General features: G+C 40.1%; 1 protein-coding gene across 2 annotated transcripts in view; it reads left to right on the forward strand.

The window, feature by feature from the left end:
• Positions 1 to 24,963, forward strand: part of LOC120800344 (cytoplasmic phosphatidylinositol transfer protein 1-like) — a 69,464-nt gene that overhangs the window by 977 nt on the left and 43,524 nt on the right. The gene's annotated exons all lie outside the window — the stretch shown is intronic.

Below are 24,963 nucleotides of genomic sequence, written 5' to 3' on the forward strand. Positions count from 1 at the left end.
TGGTTGCACATGATGACATTAACACAATACTGAGCAGGGGGTCTCCACACTTAGTGGTGTGTTTTCATGCTAATAGTTGCACTTGTGCTGCACTGATTGATATCAGAGGGGAAAGGGCCATTGTCTGTGTTCAGCTTGTTTGTCTATTTGGTCTCACGACTCAGTTTAAGATTAGATGCTGAAGATTATTGCTCTCCTGTCCTGGCATGCACACTACACAGCGCCACAGCGCCTTTGTCTATTCTCACCCTGGTCATTGTTTTCTTACTTATCTCCGTGGCTTGTGTTGTTGTGATGCGTGGGTGTGGTGTTTGTTCTCTTGTAGCTGAGGGCCGGTAGTCAGGTGGAATAATGGTCTCGCTGCAGCGCAGCGTCTCAACTGACACTTGGTGATTTCGGATCATGAGCTGGCAACCCAGATGAGATTTGGTCCTCTCTGAAGAAACATCATGGAGCTTAAACAAGCAATGCATCGGTGGGAAAAAAAGTAATCTGGGCATACTTCATTTAAACAAAATGTATTTTTAGGAAAGAAAGGAAGAGGTGAAGGCAGAAAAATGACTACTTGCTTTCAGATCTTTTACTGGGCATTCACATTCCCTAACCACATCAAGTTTATGCCCATTTTACCAGGACTGTTAAAAGACTTTCTAGGAACTGAAGAGACCACCACGGAGTGACGTGGAGTGAGATGCATCCCTGCTTTGTGTTACAGGCTATGGGAATGGTTGCGCATTTACATGAAACTCTTGACAAGAATGATATGTTTATTCTTCCTTCTGGTTGCCACTAGGCTGCCAGTGCTGTATTTTCTCACCACAAGCAGTGAAAAAAGGCACAACACCACAGACTTGTGCAGAAACCTGTGGTCAAAAGGGAAATGCCATCCTCTAATACAGGGGTGTTATGGGAAGAATATGTCTTCAAGCTTGCCTTCATGTGCTCTTGAATACTTTTGCAGTGTGACTGTGTGACATTATATATATATGTGTGTGTGTGTGCTATGTGCGCATGTGCAGACGTTGGTGCATTTTCTGGTCAGTGAATCAGCCTTTACCCTGTGTGTATTTCAAACCCAGAAGAGCAGCGAGAGCTTTGTTGTAACGTTGTAAAATTGTACTGTTTATTTACATATCAATTAGACTTGTAAATACACTTCATATTCTTATGGCCAAAAAATAATGGATTTCACTTTTAACATTAGGACTTGCCCTTTCAGCCCCTGATGTTGACACTTCCTGCCACGATATATTGCTACAGAGAAAAACACTTCCTTTACAATGTAGGCCAAATCTAAATGGTGACATGCATGTCCATCTTCCGACTAACCTATATCTAGTTCAAGCTCCTAACAATTCTTTGTTTATCAGCTGGTCTAGGGTTTTTTTTATTAGTTTTTATGAAGCTGTAAGCCCATGATGGAGATTCATAAGGACACCTCTGATGAAGGTATGGATTATACCGTATTTCAATGGATCTAATAGAAATATGGTATAATTAGAGGTGAAGTGGTCACATCTGTAGGATGAAAGTAGAAACATTTGAGTGCAGTCGATCATATATTGAAAAACAGCCACAAGCTACTTTTTTTTTTTTTTTTCCAAAAATAAGGCACTATTTGGATGAATTGGAGGAGGCAGGGTGTCATTGTTGACAGCCCTAACTTAGAAAGAAGTCTACTTAATGGTCCGGAGGGAAACAGGAGGTACAGGGGGTGGTGGGTTGTTCTGTTTGTTCTTATCATGACTGTACACATTGAGCTAAGCGTCTCTTAAAAGTTGAATCAATGTTTCCTGCCTGTCCAAAGGGGAGAGGAAGGAGGGAAGGAGGGATGACTGGAAAGACCCTTAAATAAGGAAGGGTGGAATGGATGGATTGTGCTCAAGGATAAACCGCTCTGGGCTGACTGCTGGCGGGTCAAGGGGAAGGGACAGACGGGGGGGAAAAGGATGGCAGAGAGGACGGAAGGGAGTGGGGAGGGAGGAGTGGGGGTAACGCGGGAAGTTCTGGGAGATTTTTTTTTCTGTGAAATTCCCCAGGGTCATGCACTAATACACTGTGTATGTTTGTGTGCACTTAGATATGGAGTCATGGGGACACGCAAGGTCACGTCTTTCTGTGTATTGTCTCTGGGAAGAGATTACTGTCTGCTGCTTGGATGTGTTGCGTCATCACAGCCTTACTACAAAAGATGTTGGACTGGCTGTCCGAGTATTGTTTACACAACTTTAACAAACACCGTACACTCTGAAGAAATAATTTAGCAGTACCGGAGGGTATGAATTGTTCTGTGAGCCTCAATTTTCGATCATCTTAATCATCTCTTGCCTGTCTGGGTGTGTCCCTGATATGTTTCTGCTGCCTTTTCCCTCCATTTTCCATTTCCCTCATTCTTCATTTATACTTCCAATAAAGAATTAGAAGTAATGACTTTCCTACTCTCTGGAGTCTTTGGGTGAAACCATAAAAATAATCACTAACAGTTTCTTTATGTTAAAGGAATAGTTCAAAATTGTGCTTAGCCTTACATAAGACCACAGACGGGGGGGGGTGCACATTTAAAGCTCACAAAGTAGTTTATATTTCGTTTGTTTAATACATACAAAAATCAAGGTGTAAAAACAACATGTTGTGGTTCAAGGGGGGGGGGGGTCATTGTCATCAGGAGCCTTATTGTTACTATGAGGTTGCCAGGCAGGCAGCAGCAGAGACACCTGGAAGTCACTGCTCCCAACTTTACTGTAGATTCCAGACTCTTCACATACGAGAACATTTGCTCCCATTAAGTTTAATGTTTATTGCGCAATGTGTAGGAGCAGAATGACTCAGTATAACTCATGCCAAATCAAGAAATTCAGGTCTGGATAAAGTCTGTAACTTTGAATGAGTTCAGTCACAGTGTAGTTTCTGTGTTTGAGTATTGATTTTGAAGTTCCATCTCAGAAAAGATTTTGATTTAATTCTAACCAGAGCCACTTAGCCAAGAAATAATCATTTTCCCTTTTCAGTGCCTTGGGGATAACTCGGCTCTGTTCTTTTCCTGTGAGCAGAGCCATTCATCAGCCACTGTGCTCATTTTTTTTTTCCTGGAAAGGATAGAGAGGTGATGCATCACAGGAGACACAGATAGATGTGGTCCCTCTCCTGCTTTGTCCGTCCGTCTGTCTGCCATTATGTCTTTCACTGCTGCAGCGGCTCTCACTTACACCTCCCCGTCTTTGGCTGACATGCCCTTTTTCAAGCTCACGAGAAAAATGCTGACATTGCCCAACCCTTAGCTGACCTGAGTCATTGTGTGCCTCCGGCAGCACGCCTGCTTAGAGAACTTGTGCTCACCTTTAATGTGGCCTTGGTTGATGAAAATGAAGCTTTTATCACAACTTTGATTTCACATTCTAATAGGTTCATCTGTGCAGTGAAAAGAGCACTGGAGAGCTACTCAGAATTATGCTCTGACTTACAAAGACCCAGACTGCATCAGCTGAAGAAGGTTTTCAAAGGAGCTTGGATACTTTCAGGGGAAAGTATAACTGAAGCAGGTCTTCATTGCAGAAGGTCAGCCCCCCTTTTTTTTTCCCCCCCCCCATCTATAGTGACTCAAAGCATAATGACATTAAGCGAAGACATGTGAGAAAGACACCCATTCAAAGCTGAATAAACTGAACATCCATACGCTTTGAGTCTATTCGATGTAGTCGATAGACGGTCATACTCATTGGCTGAATGGCTGATTGATGTGGTGTTAGCTCTGGCAATAACTGAAGGATTATGGCACCGTCTGATTGTGAAAGACTCTAGTATGCTCAGAGACCTATGCTGGGGTTACGTCTTCTCTGGGTAGAGGCTGTCATCTGTACAGTAAACCATTTTTGACCGCTATGCTTACTATTCACAGGCAGTGAGGTTTTTCAGCAGAGCTCAGAACAGCTGGTTCACACCCAGAAATAAGAGTTCCTTTTTTTCCACTTTGCATATTTATGAGAGTGTGTGTGTGTAGTTTTTGAATGAGTGTTAAACAGGTAGCATGTGGGTATGTTAAATCACATTGGAGATCCTTTAATGACTTTTACAAAGGGAAGTCGCTTGTTTAGGTGGTGTTAGCAGGCTGAGAGAATGTATAGGTTTACTCAGGGATGGAAGACTATATAAATAGGATGTGGGGCTTGCTGCTTGAATGAATGGCCCGATGGATGGTTGGAAGGACACCTGGGTTGTTGTTTTCAAGGCATAGGCATCTCAGCAAATCTCATTTTAGCCAGAGTTCATGAGAGAGAATGGATAGCTTTTAATGTAGTGCGGCCCACACTTGCCAAAAAACACATACAAGTCATTCATCTTACTAAAGCCTCTTTTGGGCTCACACTATGGGGTGTAAGCTGCACAGCTGCATCTGCACAGCAGATGTTTAGATATGAAAATGCACACACCACAGATAACCACTTGTCTAAAAGCAGCTGGCACACAGAAGCGGAGTACACACCTGATAGTTGTCATATTGTGTTGTAGTGGACCCATGATGTACAGTAATAGGATAAGAACTGCTGTGTCATATTGTACTTTCGCCCTGGAGGGATTATCAGTGATAGATGTTCATAGAAATGTTCATGTTGTACAGACATTGTATCAGCCCCTAAGCATGTCACCGGCAGTTTGAGCCAATTGATGCAACACTACCGTCCATGGCTTGAGGCATTATTAAGTGGATGAAAACAGAGTAAATTTTCACAAAAGGCAGTAAAAGGTTACATCAATGTTGGCAATAGTGTCTCAATCCCCGAGGTTACTTTATTTCATGTTGGAGGAAAATAAAACTTCTCGGCGATTGCTGGTTTGTCAAAACCCCCTTTTAAAAAGGGCTCTTTAACAAGATTGGTGGCCATTGTTCAGTCCCAGAGCATGTTTCCATGACGCCAGCAGTCAATTTCATGTATACACAGGCTGGGAGAACTGAGAAGCAGCAAACTTGCTGTAGCTCAGCACAGACACGAAGGCTTCTTTACAGACAAATTAAAGGCAAGGCAAGATAATGAAAGAAGACAGTATCCTTGGATGGTTGGATGTTCCTGCATTCAGAAAGGGAAATGTAATGAAATGTAGCGCAAAGTTGTGTAAAGCTCGACCTTATTGATCCCTGTAGGGGTACTCTCCTCTCTTATCCCCGTTCACAGAGTGAGGTCAGGGGTTATGGTCAAGTAGAGGGATGCTTGACAAAACGGGGCCAACTCATAACGGTTCCAAGGCATCCAAGCTAGCAACATGATGTCCATATTGTTTTACACAAGCACTGCTACTTGTTTATTCAGAATTTTTTTTTTTTTTTTTTTCTTAATAGTTAGACCCCTCCCATCCACTCCAGAGTTTGTTTAGGAAATGGAGCCAGTTAGAAACTGTTTGTTTCTTTGGTGTCATGGTAAGGTGCAGGGCTTTTTTGCCATCTGGTATACATGACAATGGTGTGATTCAATCAACATCCCATTTACTGCCATTTACTCTTCTAGAGGAAACCATCATGGGTTGTGATGGACCATTATCCATGGATGAGGCCCATTCTCATTTCCTAGATGGCTTTGTGTGTGTGTTTGTGTGCGTTTTTGTGTGTGTCTTGTATTGGCAGAAAGGCTGTTTCATAACACGAGAGCTACATTAGATCGTCACGCCTTGCTGACAGTCACACTCTGGAGAGGGGCTGTTTCACTCAGTGGAACAAATTCTGTTTGTCTCTCTCTTATAACAGCCACACTCTGAGTTGAAGTGTATATGTTTCTAACATTTAACAGTAATGGGGGCACATCATCATTGTCTCTATTTTGTGAGCTGTTCAGCGACCTGCACTCAGTAGCAGGCATCCGCCACTTCAGTCCTGAAATTCTCAGATGGGACTGATGATGAGCTCAGTGGATTGATGAAGTGTAACTCTGGTTCCTAGCATACTGAAAGAGAATAAAAGCTTGATAATGGTTTTTCGGAAAATAACTTAGCATGTAATGAAAACCAGGAGGGAGTGTTGCTTGATTATTGTGCTTTGTTCTGTCTTTTCTCCCGAATAAAACAATGACTTGTTATGACTCTTGATCTCATCAAATGCAGCCTATAACTTTAAAAATAATACATTAGTTCTGACAAATACACCAGGTATGACTTTATTCCTAACAGTAATTATTCAGAGGCATAGGTGTATTTTATGTCGACATTACCCAAGTTTATCCACTGTGAATAAAAGCACTACACTTTTTATGCACTGGAGACTTTTTGTTCAAGTTTTGGAAATAAACGTCCTTATGTCACCATGTAGAAAAAGAGGATTTCTTCCACCATCTCTCCGCTGCACCAACAAATCACAAGAGGGATAAAAGTCATTTTCTACCAGCAGCCACAGTCTGAAGGCGCCTGCTAAATCTGTAACGTGCCTTAAAATAGAGACAAAGCAGCTGATTCTTTACACCAAAGCCACTTTTCTTGCTGTGTTCAGTGTGGACATCTTCACTGCAATTGCTTACTGTTTCTCAGGAACAGCTGGAGCAGCATGCTGAGATTAGCATTAAATGTTAACTTTTCACGTTTGTTGTACATCAATGTGACTGAGGAATTTGAAGGATTTGTCTGATATTTAGTCTCAAGTATATATGTATATGGACTTGTGTATAAAATAAGCCAAACACGTACAAATATGGTAAAAGGTTGAGATGCTGGATAGAAGATGATGGTGAGTTAATGCAATTATGTGAGAGATGAAGCTTCACAGCCTCTTTAAGGTAAAGACATTCATCTGCTGCACTCAGCCAAGGACCTACAAGTGGATTTGCACACATTTTTCTGTTGTGTATTAGAGGAGATTCCACAGGCTGTGATTTAGCAACTCTGACAGCAACGATCTCAGGAATTACATGGAATAGTTTATTCTTTGTGTAGATATGTTTCTTATTTTACTTTATTTTTTTTAAATAACCAGTGAGGTGTGGAATGACTAATCTCATGTCATTGATAGCAATTTTGTATTAGTAATCTCAGGGAAGTAAATAGGAAAATAGTGATAAACACCCATTGCACTTTCTTTCACTCAAGGCTGCGGGTTACAATGTCTTCTGTTGTCTGACCAGCTATCCGAACCCCCAAATATAAGATTTTCAATTATGTAAAACAGAAGAAAGCAGCACACAATTGCGGAGCCAGAGAATGTTTGATATTTTTGCATTTCAATTACTTAAACGATTATTCATTGGTAAAATAGTTGCTGATTAATATTTTGTTGCTCAGCTAAGCAGTTGGTGTCATTACTTGTTGTGTTTACACAATTTCACTGTGCCTCCAGTGTTGTTTGAAAGCAGATGGTGTGTCAGTGATTTAAGGCATAAACCATAAAATGCTAACGTGCAAAATGCTAAATGTTTCCTGGCTTATCAACTTGTGAACTGGGTACATTTAACATTCTAATGTTATCGTGCTAATATGCTACATTTTACATTTTAAATGCCAGCATTACAACTTACATTAACCTGCTAATGTTAGCATTCAGCTTAGTGCAAAGCTGAGTCTAGACTGATATAATTTGGGCTAATTTTGACAGTGTGGAGCTAAGCCCACAAGCTAGGTCTGAGATGTCCTAAAATGACAACTGTATGGCTTTTCTTTTGGTGCCACCCTCCAAACTGTACAATTTACCCCACTAGTGGTAAAGGATATAAACCTGTCTTCATTTTTCATCAATCCAACAGTTTCTTAAAGGGGTGGATGAGTATAGCTGGTTAGTATGGTTAGTATAGCTGGTTGGGGGGAACATTGTTAGCTCTCACAGACTGTGACCTATCCATTAATAAGTCCATTATCCAACCAATCAGGTTAGGGGCAAGCTTGAAGTGGCAAATGAACCTCTGTGAGCAGGAATGGCTGGATGGTATTGAATGCTGAAGAGAAATCAGTCAATAAGAGTCTGGCATGAGTCTTGCCCCCCCCCCCCCAAATTCTGATACAGAAAGTGTAACAGTCTGATGACAGCCTCCTCCACACCTCTACCAGGCCTGTACACAAATTGTAATGGATTTCGTCCTTCTGTGACCTGCAATTAAACCTCCATTCTTGAAAAGCTTCTCAAATGACTTCATAACTAAAGCAGTCATAGCTACTGACATTAAATCATTTAATGCTTTAGGGGGATAACTCTTAGCTACTGGGACAATAATGGAATGTTTCCAAAGCTTGGGGACCTTCTGCAGCTTAAAAGATTGTGTAAATATATACTGAAAGATGCTAAAGAGCTAGTCTGCACAAGTGTTCCTGGGCTCTTAGTATGTCTGAAGAGGTTTGCCACCCTCTTTATGTCAGTATCAAATGCTGGAGCTGTGGTCTTTTCTCTTATCTTATTCAGCTGTGAAGTAAAATCATGATTTTCAAATCATGCCTGTTTCAGCCTGTTGTTTATCTGAATTAAAACCAACCCTTATACTGTGATCCTATCATGGTTTTCTTTCCATTCCAGGCTCTCTTTAAGTTGTTACTGCTGAGCTCTGCCTCAGTCTTATCTTTGTAACTTAGTTTAGCCTTATTTATATAGCCCTCACCTTTTTTAATTCCCTCTCTTTACTGACATCAGCTTCATTAAAAGCATTTTTCTATTTCATATCAGACCCTTAATGTCTTTGGTAATCCTTTGTTAGTTGTTAGGAAAAATCTTTACTTCCTTGGTAGGAATTAAAATACCTCTCGATGGCATGAGAAATATCCTCAGTCCCGACGTTGACCTTCCTTTTAATCGTCTTCTCCCTCCTCAGCACAGATCTATACACAGTGCAGGTCCTTCCTTCAACTTACCATAGATCAAGAGTTGTGTTGTGATGTGCTGGACAGGTGACATATTGGAAAAAATAAATGTTTCCTGAGATTGCAATGATTAAAGTCACCTAATATAATATTTGGAGCATCAAGAAAGATGGATTACACTTTCTTTGTCACTTTAAAAGTGGTGTTAGCGGCAGATTTGGTGTAAGCCTTGGGGTGAATGTAGACAGCGGTAATGATTATTTTGGGGAACTACCTCAGGAGGTAAAACGGCCTTACTGACACAGACAATAGCTATATTTTGGGGAGGCAAGCCACTTACACACAGTACATTACTGCATCAACACTACTGCATCATCTGTGGTTGATATACAAGCATACCCCCCCCACCCAGTTATTTCTGTGTCACCACACTGTTCTTATCTAGCAGGAGGGGAACCCCAAAACTGCTAATATAGATTCTGTGAATGCCGTAAGACAGGCATTCTTGTAATCACATAATTGGATGACATTTCCTTGTACCTTGTCAGTCTTGTTTCTCAAGGATTGAATATTAGCCAGAATTATGGAAGGCAGCGGAACGTGATTCTTTTGCCGTTGCTTTCTAATTTGTTGACGCACACCGCCTTTCTTTCCTCATTTTCTGACATAACACGACTTTCCAAGTTATTATTGGTTGCAATAGATATTTCCTGGATAAGGTTTTGGTCCAACAAAAAATGTGTGGGATCATCCACAGCCTGGCTTTTCCATTGTAATCCAAGGAGAAACTCACATATGTACCAAATTCTTAGGGAATACTGGTGACTCCAGGCAACGTTCGCAATGAGAAAGTAGAAGGTAGAAAGTATTAATTCCTGAACAAACTCAGAAAACAACCTTTTAGGATGTAAAAGGGACAGGATCGGACAAGGCATTAGCTTCAAAAAGCTGCTAATGTGGTTTACAGACATTTAGTTTTGTTTCTGCAAGGAGACATCTCATAGGCTACACCAATGTGTTTCTACAGTTTTTGTGAATAGTCTTGCACCATCCACAAGTGAGCCATCAACTATGTTGCCCACAGTGTGACTGCATGTTAAAGCCTAAATGAATGAATGAATTATTGAAATTGATTGAGAGTGATGTTGCACTTTTGGAGACATATTGCCCACAAATGACTTATCTCCACCATCTGCCATCAGTGGGGTTCTTTCCTCCACAACAACTCCTCCAATTTCCAGTAATGGCTTTAACTGGCTCATGCACACCCTGCAGAGCACCCTGTTATTATTTGTCCTGCCCCAACCAAATTTCCACAACCCCTTTGTGTTTTATGAATTATTGACCAGTTTCCAGCAAATAGCGGATATAGGGAGTGCAGGGGTGGGGTGGTTAACATGATGCATGGGGTTTTGGTAGGTGCAACAGCTTATCAGTTTTTGGCTATCAGAAATAAAAATTACATCAAGTAATATGATTTAATGTACATTAAATCCACTCTGGGGCACCACCCTTTTAAAAAAGGGAAAGGATAGGAATTTCACTGATTTAGTTTCACAAAATATACTATCAATTTGGAACTCTAATTAAGAACTACAACCAAATAACTACAACCAAATTTACCCTATCAATAGCTCGTAAAGGTTGAAGGATTTGGAGTTCTGCAGAGTAGAGGTTGGAAACATTCACTCTCATGCAAAATTAAGTAGAACAGCACGTATATTTAAAAATTTATTCATCACATAACAAAAGTGAGAAAACACAATATGCCGAGGCCCGGTTAACATTACCAAGTCCATAGAGGAGGAGAGGTCCTTCTCAGCGTGCTGCTTTGTTCCATCAATCCAGTGAGCTGCAGGCTTGTGTGGCTTCCTGGTGGGTTATAGGCCGGTCTTGCTGTGTGGCGTCTGTGTCTCTGAGGAGATCACTGTTCGCTCCTTTGGGCTTGTTACAGAGTTAACCACTTGACTGCATGACACCAGACACAGTTGATACGATGCCATAAAGATTTTTATCAATATCAGCTTGCTGATCTTGCAATACAGGGATCGTGGAGAGCTTACTGTCTCCTACTTTATAACTAATGTTGTCTGAATGAGTGTCATTTGAATATACATTTCCTTCCACCAACTCAAATATAGGCTTTGTATTTTTACTGTGACCTTGTGAATAAAAAATCTACATTTGCACAAGACCCTAGACTAAAGACAGTTGGTTGTTGTTGACAGCTTTATGTGTGTATTCTGTTGCTCCAATGTCCAAACATGATCGGAAGCAGAAAATACTGGTACTTGTCAGCAAATAAGTTAACAAAAAGTTTGAATGCAGCACAACATGAAAATAACGTGTCCAGTTCTCTTTTTCATCCAACATTTCCCATTGAAGTGTAATCCTCAAGTCAGCCCAGAACGTTTCCTTCTTTCGAAGAGTGAGGAGAAAAATTATCACAAGGTCCACATAAACACACTGTGGTGTTTAAAGCCTGATTTAGGCTTGTAATATATCCATTAATTCAGCAAAAATGTCACATTGATAATGCTATCAGTTGAACGTTAAAAAGGCTTTACAGTGGCCTCATGTTTATTTGGCAACACTATCAGCGGCCAGTTATCTACCATGGACCGTGTGCTCTGACACTGATTAGGGCTCTGACTGTGTTGTCAACTGTTTGCCTTTATTTCTGACTACATTTTACCACTGGAGGCTATGAAGCGTGAGTTGTCATCTGATCAAATTTAATTTAATGTTCTGGTGGCCCTTTCTCACCCTCTGTAGTTTCAGTTGTGTAGTGCATGTGTATTGGTATATGTGTATGTGTTCACAGGCAAAGAACTAATGTTTTTCTACAACTTGTACTTGTACTGTAGCTGCTAGTCCCTGCTTTAACTCCGAGAGAGTTGGAGATGGTACAAGTGCAGCAGGAGAAGAGGATGCAGAGCAGAGAAATAGAAAAGAAAAATTAGCAGCTCTTTCTCCCTTCTTTTCCGGCTTTGTTTTTTTTTTTCGATTAGTCTGTGAAGAGATGAGAGGGAACGATTTACCAGAGATTTACAAAGACAGGGATGAGAGTAGACAGATGGAGATGGAGAGAGGAGGTTCAGTTGATGCTTTCATGCAAGGTACTTGCATGTAAAATACATGCAAGTACCTTGCATGTAAAATACATGCAAATGGAAACTAGGAGAGAAACAAAAGATGTAGACAGATGTGGTGACAAGCTTGAGTAGTTGCATGTAATATGAAGAAGGTGGGAAGACTTGAGAAGGGATAATCTATGGTTTAATGCAGCCATTGGTTTCTGAGCAGCTCTTTAATATTGCATCAGGGAGACTGTGGCTTGTTTACAGATGCATTAAAATTATGTTACCATTTGCCACTGTAATTCCAACAGCTTTAAAATATCTTAAGAGAATAAATGTATATGTGTAGGTTTTTGTGTGTTTGCTTTCAAAAGCCCCTTCAATTGCTTTGGCTAACTCTTATATTAAAGCAGGTCAGGCTTAAGTCCTTGGGTGTTTCAGTGCCCACATGATCGTATAAAAGTGATTGTGATTCTTAGGTGCATCTATTTTGTACTTGGTGTGAGAAAGTTTCCAAAAGTTTGCTTCCGTCGTGTGTTACCGGGGATAGTTTTACACTCAGGATAAGAATACACTCGTGCACACTGGTCATCATGCTGTTCTGCTATGCCTCCAGCCCACACACAAGTGCAACACATCTTGGAAGAACTATCAGCTCAGCCCACACACACACACACACACACACACACACACACACACACACACACACACACACACACACACACACACACACACACACAAATGAGACAGGCTATAGATAGCCATATGCTGACACACTTCATTATCATCTCTCGTTTCTATGGTAACCAGTGCCATCCATCCCTACTATTACCCCCATAGTGGAGTGGATTATAGTGATTATAGTGTAAGATCATCCCTAAAATAACTGTCAAATAATGAGGCAGATGATGGAGTCTTACCTTCTCTCAAGACCCCTAATGACATCACCATTTTCTCAAGAAAATTTCTATTGTTGCACTTTTCACTGTTTTCTGATGTTTTGTAGACCAAAAGATTAATTGATTGATTGAAAAAATAACTGGCAGATTAATCAATAATGAAAGTTGCAGCCCAGCAAAAGTTGCAGCCCAGCTCAAAACCACTCGTCAACCACATGGTTGCACTTGAGGAAGGGTCAGGGGATCGCCCAAGTCATTAGGATGCCTGGGAACCATTAATGTCTGTACATATTTTTTTGTCAGTCAAACTCCCATTTCAGTAGTTGTTTAGAAATGGACCAAAGTAGTGGACAGACAGACTGACATTGCCATCTCTAGAGCCATGTCGCTAGCATGGCTAAAAATGTTCTGTTCATTGACTAATCCATATTTGAGACATTTGGAAAAACACATTGTTAAAATAATCTTCTAATAAAGAACTATAGTTCAAGGTTTGAGGTTATTTTGAAAATGTATAATAAATTTGAAAGTGTTCCATCACAAAGCTGCAATAAATGATCTTCTTAGTCACTGTTCTGCGGTTGTCACTGAGAGGTTAAAAGCTTTCATCTGGATTTGAAATGAAAGACCACATGGCTTTTGACTGATTATGAAGACCAGTTTGATATTTAATGTGGAGCATCATCACCTGTGCATCCTGTGTAGCTAAATTGCATTTTTTTCCCGACCGCACAAATACAGAGTAACTCCCATAAGAGACATTCTGGGGCAAAAGTACAGATTCAGAATGGCACTGGTGTCGGCTTCAAAATGAGCCAGTTTGTCTCAGTTCCCAGTAGGTTGAGTTTTTTTTTTACAGATACAAGGTTTTCAAGGGAAAGCAGTGTTCTACAAGCCTGGGAAATATTTAAGTCACTATTTCCCCTGTCACTTCCGCACCGAGGGAATTGTGACGAAGGAACACCAAGATCACCACCTCACAGAATACCTGCTGAAATGAAGCTAATAAACTCCTTGTCTTATCTTAATGGCTTCACATTGAAGGTTGATTTTCAGTCAGTCTCTGCTTCTGGCAGGAGAGTGATAGGATGAGAGTTTGTGTGTTAGAGAGAGAGGGAGGATGTAAGGACAGAATTACCTTCCCCTCACATGATTGCAAAGTTAAGGTAGGTCACGTTTTCAAGCCTTCCTCTGAAAAAGAACAGTTTCTCCCTCACAGGAGCATTAATCACACTGAAGGTTTCAGGCAGTCAGTTTATATGAAAGGATTAAAGAAAAATCCATGTTTATTAATCAGACAATAAGCACATTGATTTTTTTTTTCTTTTTTTTTAATAGAAAGTGGATAAAGAATTGAGACTGTTAGGGCCTTTACTAAGGGCTTTTGTATTTTGTATGTTTTGCAGCGTTTCCATAATTCACACCTAATATTTTTTGGTCATTTGGCTGTCGATAAAAGAAATTGTGTACTGCTTGTATTTTATTATTTTATGGTTCTTAATGTATTCTGATTTATGTTCCTCTTTCCATTTATTTGACATTGATTAGGGTCTCAAACTCAGTTTAACCAAAGAGGTTGATGAAGGTGTAAATAAAAACATGCACAGGCATAGTGTCAAAGTTCCTTCTGTAATTGTCATGGGCTCTGAAGAAAATGTTTGTTTACCTTCTTTAAACAGAAGCCCGAAAAGAGGGGAAAGGTATTTTTTATTTATTTATTTTTTCATAGTATAGCCACAAAAAAGTATTGCTTTTTGTGTGTTCTTTGGAATTGTCCCAAAGGAGGATGATTCTCTAAGAAATCCAGGTTAGGAGGTGTTCTGTCTGTTTGTGTGTGATGGTGGTGATACTTTTAGAAATTATATAAAAAGCTCCTCCTGTAGAGGTTGTTTTTTACAGGGACAAGAGCCTGCACAGATGTTATGGCAGCTTTAGGACAGACTTGTGTTGTAATGGTAAAATCACCTGACTATGTAACAAGGATTGCACATGACATTTGTTGCCAGCTGACCCAAAGGGACCCCACCACCCCAAGCGATTCAACTTGAAAACATAATTATAGTAATCCTCTGTTGAATATTTTGTTAGAGGGTTGTAACAGAATTTTTTTTTAAAAAGCCCAAGGATATAAGGAGAGTCAAATATCTTTCAACACAAGTGTCTAGTCTTCCTTTTTATTTAGCTTTATAATACTTTTCCAAAGGAGGTGCTGTGATCACCTGTGTCTGTTTTTTTTATTTTTGTTGTTTATTTGTAAGTGGGATTACGCAAAAAGTTCTGAACTGATTTCCACCGAACTTGGTGGATGGATGAGGCCAGGGAAGAACCTATCAAATTTTGGGGCAGATGCAGATCATTTACTATGAATTTGAATGTTTTCCTCTGAAGTCTGGTGGATGTTGTTTGACATTGGCCTTAGCAGAGGTCTGCGCTCTACTGAGTGCATTTTCTACTTTGTCGTGTAATGTCAGGTTTGGAGGCCAATTAGCCCAAGTGGCCCATTTGCCCTTTAACGTACTGTTTTGTTTTAACGTACTGTTTTGTTTTAATTTGAACATCTCATTCTCATGAATTTAAATTGTTTCAGGTCCTTATTCTCGTAATGCTCGTGTTTACTTTGATTAGTGATGCTCGATCAGAATTAATTTTGAATGGGCGGGATTCAAGCGTTGTGTTGTTTTTTTTTCGGTCTCACAAGTTTCATGATTGCAGCCTTGATGATCATTTTCAGACTGCCATTGCAGCCTGCCTGAGTTTGACAACACACTGGTAACTCTTGACTTTTGGGCCCCTTTTGACACCTGGAGGGCAGGGGCCAGTCTACTGGAGCATTACTGCAGAATGTTTGAGTTTTGATTATCAAAGCCACGACCTCATGATTTGATGCCAATGAATCAAGAGTTAACAAGTAGAAGAACTTGTGAAATACTTGAGCAGACACTGTGATATGTGATTGATTTGTCCATACAGAGTGGAGCGAAGTGTTGACGACTGACTGACAACTAATGGTGGAGAACTATGGTGGAGTAAGCTCATAAACAGCCACTGGTGGGAAAAGTAAGGAATCAAAATTAAAAATTTTTTTTTGTCAGTCTCTTCAAAAAGAATATGTAGGTATTAAGATAATTAAAATGACACTTCCATGTTTTGTTGAATTTTTAATTTTTTTTCTTTCTTAAAAGCTGCAAGTACTGTACCAGCTTGGTTAGTAAACATGAGTGTGTTGCATGCAGTTGCCTCGTGTTGTCTTATAGGAGATTTCTGGGTATCAAAGACCTCAGATTTCAAACAGACGCTATTTGAGGCAGTGACATGTGAAAAATGCATAATACAGCTTTAAGGTGCTTACTGCGTGTGCTTCAGTTTCATAGAGTTTCCACAACAACAGTGTAATGTTTCTTGACAGCCATCTTAAGTGTACCAGCTAGTGGAAAGAACAAAAAAAGAAAAAAGAAAAAAAAAAAAACACTTGAGACTGCTGATTTGTATGTGCAAGTCCCAGTCTGTTCATTTGAAGGCTGTGGTGCAAACAATCTAAGTGTGCATCTCATAAAGTCTATCTCCCCTTCTTTCCATCACGGTTCACCCTCCTTTCACTTTCCAGGTTTTACAGCCCTGGAAAGGCAAACAGGGGGCAGATGTGCCGGCTCTTTAAATAGACCTAAAGAGGTCTTAACAAGCGGTCTGTTCAGCTCCAGTTCATGTCCAGCTGCCCCTCACGGCCCCTAGAAATTCCTGAAATTGCATACAATTACTGATATTTTTTTTGTTTATGTTACCATCCTTTTTTTTTTTTTTTTTTTTACAGTATATGAGGTTATTTCTGTTACACATGTTATTCTTCTACTATAGAACTGCTGTTCACAGCACTAAGGCAACATTTTTACTAGAAGAATAAGTTTGTGCAGGATCTGAATCTGTATCAAATCTGTATTTGTTATGCACTTTTAACATTAATTGAACATGCATTTGAAAGAGGGAGGGAGCTCCAGAATCTGAAAAAACTAATACTCAATCATAATTGGCCTTATAGATAACGCTACACATCACACAGCATAAGCCATTGCACTATTTTTTCACAGCCAGCCCCTGTTTTTGGTGATTTAAGTCATTGTGAATTTAGTTCTGGGCCTTTTTCCATAGCTTCTCCAGGCTGCATGGAGTCACCGACATGATTCACCCCATATCAATCCCCCTGTGCGTATTTTTTTACTCTCTAGCTTGTTGCTTTATGACCTAAAATGCAGTTTGTTTCGTGCTAACACACTGCTGAGCACTTCCCACACATATTTCTTTTCTCTGTGTATTTGTGTGCGTATGAATCACTTTCATCCCACATCTTTCTCTCCTGAGGATGACCCTTTTCAAAGTCCTGTGCCACAATCCCAGAATTCGCTGCGGGGAGGGAGGGGTGTTGGGACACACACACACTGTAACATACATGGGCACAAACACAGATATAAAGCGTATATCTGGGTTATTCCATACCAATTCACCAAGAACCTCCCAGTTCATGTCATGTCATGTTTCTGGATAAAAAATCTTGTAAAACTTCTATTAAATTCATGGGACCTTGCAAAATCTTATAGCTCTACTCCATCAGCCGTTGGTTTCGATGTGGAGGGCGGCAAAATGATGAAGTAGTAATATGACATCTTTAAATTTTTTATCTATCTGCGGTGAATTTCATATATACAGTCAAATATCATAAAAAGTGGGTTTATCAGCTTCAAAGCTACGGGTTATTTAGCAAGATCTGTGGCACTCAGTTTTTTATGCGGGACCAAATGACTTCTAGATGTGATAGGACTATATTAATACTACAAAGAATCAAAATTTGGCTGCAAGAAAGTGAAAACTTGTGGAGATGTAAATTTTTTTGAAAATTAAAGATTCTTAATTTATTTAAAAAAAAAATCATTTATTTTTATTCATTTGATTACTGTTAAACCTCCAACAACAACTATTTGTATGAATACATGTTGCAAGTTATCCATAGGGTTTCTTGGATGTTCAGAATTCAAAAAGGCCCATTAACAAGCAAGACACAGCAAACTTCATGTAGGATAACTGACAGATAGAAAGGCAGCAACAGTGGCAGAATACAGATGGAGAGAAAACCAAAAAGAAATACAATGCATTTTATGTTAGTGTTCCTCTGTAGACACCGAAGCTTACTCGGAAAAGCAGCTATTTAAAACGTCAGTATATCATTACAAATTAATTGTGATTTATATAGTTAACCTTAGAATAGTTACCGAAAACCAATAAGGCCACGATCAAGGTAACTGTTGGATTCTGTCTCGCGCAGGTGGAACAGTTAATACTTGCATGTCTAAAACGAGAGAGCAAGACTCCTGCATGCTGATGTCATTAAAGGAAGACTAAGTCATTTTTGAAAGAAGAAATAACACATTCTTCTTGCTTTTATAAAATTAGGCCAATTCAATATGCTCCGAGTTTTTACTGCAATAGCCTTACTTGCTCTTGTAAGACCAGTAGCATATAGTAGCTGATGTTGTTAACTTTTTTTGATCATCCACCTGCCGCTGCTGCAAAATGCATATAGCGGAAACACTGATAGGGATGTTCTGAAAAAACCATTGAAATTTTGATATTAAAATAATACATGTAAACTAGCGCCTCTATCAGTTTGAGAGAGAACTGGAAGGAAAGAATGAGACCGAGCCAAGCCAGCATTTAACCTTTCTCTGAGGCAGGAATGTGTGCTGGGTAATTAATAAGATATGGCTCTGTCTTGTCTCTGTCGAACTCCAAACATTCTGTCCCACCAACTTCCTTCCCCTCTGCTAACCTAGCGATGTCATTACACACAGCCACTCACACACATCCATCCAGATCCACAAGCTCACACACACTGGCCAAGAATCAACAGTGCGGATATTTTGGAAAAAGCTGAGTAATTTCCTCGAAATAAAGGGAGAAGAGAGGCACTGCTGCTGGGTTGATTTAATAGGGCTTTGACGTCATTGGGAGGCAAAACGGGACTGAGGTGAATATTTCTGAAAGCTTCACTCAAGAGGCCTTAATAGAGGACCTTCATTCCCTCATTTTGATGCACTGATTGACAATTATGTCTGACCAACTAACTCATGCTTAGATAACATTATGTAGTCAGCCAGATGGATTAGTATTAACACTGTGGCTGTGATTGTGCATGAATTTACTATATCTGTTTCGGGGATTGACCCTAGTCATGGGTGTGTGTGTGAAAAGCACATTTGCAGCATGTTTGCAGACGGATGACGCAAGCAGCTTGTCAGGGAAGTGGGAACCAGTCCAGAGGGCTGAACCATAAGCTGAGGCTGAACGTCAAGTTCCCCTCGCTATTTGTTTACCTTTCCCCTCTCTTCACTGGGTGGCTTGTAAGCTTCGAGTGGAGATGTGTCGGAAAGGAAAGAAAAAAGGAGGGAAGGAATTCACGAGGAGAAAGAACGATGGGGGGAAAAGAGAGATGAAAGAAATTTGTTACAGCCGTCCTGACAACGTTGACAGCTGGGAGGAAGTAATTTGTAGAAAGAAGGTGTGGTGCCAAAATGAAAGTTGGCCTCAAGCATGGTATATAACACAGTGCATGTGGAGTACATTAACTGCCTGGTATGTCGGTATGTATGGAAAGCTGGAAAGGCAGAAGGCTCTTTGTCTTCTTGGGATCTCAAAGTAATTATCATGTTTATGAAGCAAATACAAAGTTAAAAATCAAACAAGAATAAACATGGGAAAGTGTTTAACCAAGTTCTTCCTTTGTACAAGCGCCTGTTTAATGATTTAATGACTGATGCAACCTGAATCACAGAATTAGACTCCCACCATGGGCTTAAAAATTAGGAAAATTACCCACTCCTCTACTTTTTAAAATCTTAGAAAAAGATCTTAAATGGTTTTCCGATAAATACAGACGGCTGGTTTGTTGGTTTGTCCAGACAGTTCCCTCCTTCTGATATGCTTCAATTTCCATGCAACATTTGCAATGTCACCCCACACATGAGACAATCTTGTATTTGCGGGTATGTAGTGGGTTTTGAGAAAGGGGAGGTGAAGCTGGGAAGTTCAGAACAATAATATCAAGCAGGAGGCTTAAATTTTGGTTGTGGGTCTGCTAAAAGATTCAAGAGGTTTTTGTTCACCACTACAGTAGATCCCTGTTCCTGACACAAAAAACAAATGAAAATGGGAGAAATAAAATACATGCCTACAGAAATAATTGTTTATGTGTGGCTTGTTTATGGTGATCCGGCTGCAGTCATTCGGCATCAAACTAAAACCGTGCGTGTGAGTCTTTGATGCTCTGTTTAAAATTTTGATCAGATTTGTGAAGCCACAAATTGGTTCAGCGTCATGGAAAATCAGTTATGGGCACACATGGGTGTGGGCACACATGTAGCTCTGCCTTCAGTGGTGTAGAGCCTTTGTGTGTATGTTTGTGGATGAGAGAGGGCAACATTTTGTTTTTATTTATTCACTCTAAACATTTGGACATTCTTAACTATTAATGTGACCTAAATGACAGACTTACAATTAATAATTTGAAGCAACGGTCTTATTTATTCAAGACAAAGAGTACTCTATATTATATGACTGACTTGGAGATATTATTTTAGGATGACATTCTTATTTTGTATGTATTTTTTCACAGTCACACAGATGAAATTGAGGCTCTCAGAGGTAGCAAAATGGTCTCTCATTGTAGACCTCATGATTTAGATAAAAGCTAAATTTGGACTTAAACAAGTCTTGTTCAAAACCTCATACGCACATCATTCGTATTTATCCTTAAACAAACCTTTCCCTCACACCACAAAAAAAATCTTCTGTCAAACATTTATGTAAATACACCAGAGTCTCTCTATGTGTTAGGTTGTTTACTGTCCAGAAAAGTGGAGGCGAAATGTGGGAAGTTGTGTTTGTGGTGACAATGCTTTCCTGTCACACCACTGCCTTTTGTTTAAGCCCAAACGGAGATGCCCATCTTTTGCAGAGTGTTTGTCGATATACAGTGGTCTGTGTGTGTGTGAATGCCCTGACTAGGTCAGAGTCCATACATGTGGTTAGAAACTGTGAGCTTGCTGTGTGTTTAGTGAAAATCATCACCAGGTGCTCTGAAAACTGAACATTATCTATGTTTTTGTGACACAAAATTCACTAATGCAACGTGTGTATGCCTATGAGTGTCCATTTCAAATGCTCAGTCCTTTCTGTCTCCGTTTTAAAATTGTTTTGACCACTCACCTGTCTGTCGCTGAAGTTCTGCCTCCTGTCTCCTGTGTGTGCTCGGCCTTGGATCAATGGTCCCTGTTAGTGACACTGTTATGGAAACACTGTTTGTTAGTTTTCCTTCAGCAGCAGAGACACAGACAGACAGAAAGTCAAGGACGTTCAGACAGAAGCCTTTTTAGTCAGTTAGCAGACTGTAGCAGTGCTGGCTGCTAGCTTAGCAATCTTAATGCAGTCTCTCATTGACTTTCTGTCATTGGTCTTTGTGAGAAAATGAACCATTGTCCTGGGGTTTAAATGAAGATCTTATGCACATACTATTAAGTCTCAAACTTTGCTGATTTTTAAGGTTAACAACAATTAATTTATTTAAAAAGCTACCATCTCTATGTGAGTTTTCCAGCACGCCAGTGCACATATACATCATCCTAAGTTTTTCTCACTTATTGATGATGATCAACTTTAGGTATAATCTGTGCTGTCTAAAGGTGTCAGTATGCTTCAAGTGAAGTACTTGTCGGATGGTTCAATGCTGTCTGAAACCCTTCTCCAAACACCTTTACCATGTTGGGACTAGGGGGGGTTACTGTCGATAAGTTTGCCCGCTTCAAGTTTGCAGCAACTGATCAGGTGTCTTCAATATGTAAAACTCGTGACGAATAACCCGTGATAGTCCTAGGCCGAAATCTAAAATTAAGAATAATATTACATTATATCGGCTGTCTTTTAAAGTGCTGATAACTCGAACTCCACCCAACTTGCAGCTATTCTGTGTGAGTAATGTCACTGTGTCAAAATTTTCGTAAAAGCATTCCTTTCACCTGGGTATTACTGAAGCCAACGTTTCCCTTAGTAGAAATGATCCAAGGCTACCGCTGGCTTTGAATGCAGAGCCAGCCATTAGGTAATAAATGTCTCTCGAATGATTTACTGGGACTGAAATGTCTTGTCTTGGCTGCCTTTCTGGCCACAGCACCTCCATCCCTTTCGCTTCTCCTTCTCTTAACCTCTCTTTCTCTCCCTCTGATACACACACACACACACACACACACACACACACGTGGTTCCCAGGCACCAACTTGCACTTCTCCAGAAAAAAACAGACTTCTGCAAACCTGTAATGTAGTTGTGTTTAGTTGTGAATGTCCATTGAAGTCCATTTTAATCCATTTATTCCTGCTCCTTGGCAGTGCCTCTTTTCTTTCTCTCTCTCCCTCTATCTGTCAACCTGATATAAGGGCCATATCACAGCAGGACTATAAGTACTTTATACCTTCAATGATGAGGTATGGAACAAAATTAGCATTATTTTGGCGTTGTGTTTCTGGCAGTGTTAATTCGTTAACGAAAACTATGACGGAAAATATCCGTTGACGATCTAATTTTTCGCAGTGAAAACAGGACTAAAACTAAACAAAACATAACCTTTAAAAATGAGAACTATGACAAAATGTTTTACACTTTTCATCTATGAATAAAAACTGCTTGAGTTGAAACTTGTGAATTTTTTTTTTTCTTATACTCAGCAGGATGTGAGAGGGGCTTTGTACTCAGCAATGTCTTGCTGTCCTCAATGGAAATGTCTGAGATTCTTGTTGCATCAGTTTTCACTCCAAGACAGCTGAAAGAAATGTGCACAAAACATCCCAATCACACATATAGACTCTCCGTCTGTCTGATTCTCGCTCACGCACGTTCGCAGACATTCGTCTTCCCTCAGGGATCCTCGCAATGGACGCTCGGTAAGGAAGCTATATTGATCTTCCTGCAGGTGGCAAGGTAAAGGACACCCCATTACTGCTTTAATAACACACTCTCCTCTCTGTCAGCCTGCCGTACGGGCTCTGCAGCCCCCAGCATGTCTTGTCACACGGCCTGTGTGGTGCACAGCATTGCATGTGACTGACACTGAGACTGTTGTCATAATGCAGTGGCTGACTGACCCAGCTCACTGAATTACACACATCTGTTGAAACTTTATATCAACATGTTACTACGTTCCAAGAAATCTCAAGCCAGCAGTGGTGGGGTTTTATTCAAGTTTTTTTTTTTTTTTTCTCTCTACCATCTTCTTTCAAGGCTCAGATGTCTCTATATCTCACCCAGAGGTGATGAGAGACTTGATCTCCCAACATTGGAAGTACTACTTTAAATATCGCCAAGTCCTTATCTGTGCTATTGTCTAGGCGTAGAACGTGAAAATAGCTACAATGAGATGAAACAATAGGGATCAATATCCACTTGCCAAATACAAAGAGAGAGTTTTTCTTAGTGCCGCTCTTGACATTCAGAAAGCCTTTTATTTTTTACAGACAATTCAAACGTCAGTTGTTTAACGGAAATACAGTCCTTCCTTGAATGGAAGCCGACAAACTACTCTGTTCGATTAAATATTTCTCTGGAGCTACTGGATGATGAGAGAGAAACTGGAAAGAAACTGGTGATTTTTGACGTCGAGCTTAAAAATGTTACTCTTGCATGCTGAGACTGAATGAATGCTCTGGAAGCCATTAACACTGCTGTGATATGATTTTTCACAGTATCATTCAGTATCACATCAGACATTTGATGGGAATGAACATGGACATCCCAGATTAAAAAGTTTTTAGAGGATTTGGATGTAATTGGGATCATGGGACTCACCTAGTTTAACCCAAAACATACAGACAGACACTTACCTCTAAGTGGCCTGTAACAAGGAGCCCAGTCAGGACTGAGAAATGTGGAAAACGGAAGAGAAAGGAGGGGTTTGTTAACGTCACAAAATTATCTTGCTGTTCAACATTCCTGACATACTGTATCCCTGCTGACTGTCATTACTTTGGTTCCTTAAAGGTCTTTGTATCTTCGTTTGTATGTGTGCCTGCAGTAGTGTTCAAGGTAATGATCTAAAAAAAATTATAAAGCTACTTGCTGTTGCTATCAAATTTCTGTGTCCTCACTTCGATGTTCAGACATGCTTTGCTGTACTTTTCTTCACCTCTGACCTTTACCCATCACCATTACCATGGCAATCGTCATTGACCTCCAAATAGCCAGTTCCAGGAAAATCAAGTCATTATTTGCTTCTCGGAAAGCTCTGTGGCATTCCAAAAGAAAGAGAGAGGGGTGCTGTGGAAACGCTTTGGTTCCCATGTAGATTCACTGACAACTGAGCTCGTTTCTATGCTTCCACTGTCCCTGAGTCTTCAGACTTTTTTGTTCGTTACTCTTTGGCAGATTTGTTTGTGCTGCCTAATGTGTCTTTGGCTCTGTTACCCAGGCAGTGGGTTCAGAGGTTTGTGGATCAAAAGTTCGGAATGGGTCCGATTGGTTGTCTTTGGAAGTGTTGGCTTTGAGAAGTGCACAAGTATTTAAGAAAAATCACTTGAGTTGGATCATTATCGGCTTCTTTCTGTGTGGTCTGCCTCCGTAACTTAGTTATGGTGAAAAGAAAAAAGTGACTTATTCATATTTTTCATGTTCATGTCGTCGTACGCTGTATTTGCAATTAGGTCATTTACTCATGTCATAAAGAAATCAATGGGTGGTATAGAATATCAATAACCATCCTGAGTCTTAAAAGTTATTGTTTGGATTGTTTTCATTGAGTCTGTCGAGACATTTGGATAACCACATCACTCTTCGGTAAGGGGTCATCATAACATGTACTGATTGAAACATCACTAATATCGCACACCAGACCCCGTCCTTAATCGTTATGGGTGATAAGAAGAAAATCCATTACATATGTATTTTATTACTTCATATATGTCTATACTGATTAATTTTGGAGATGTGAAAGGGATAGCTACCATTGAATAACCAGTGTGGCACAGCATATATCGTCATATCGCCCAACCCTAATCAGTAATATAAGGAAAAATGGGTAGTAGTTGAAGAATAGAAATGAACAGGAGGCTCTGAAGTCAAGCAGCTGTCAGCTCCGTCAGTCAAATCCAGGGCAAAAACAAAAACAAAAACAGAGTGGTCCTGTTTCAAACGTGTATGCACAG

Source organism: Xiphias gladius, chromosome 15 (assembly GCF_016859285.1).
Source record: "Xiphias gladius isolate SHS-SW01 ecotype Sanya breed wild chromosome 15, ASM1685928v1, whole genome shotgun sequence".
Lineage (NCBI taxonomy): Eukaryota > Metazoa > Chordata > Actinopteri > Istiophoriformes > Xiphiidae > Xiphias > Xiphias gladius.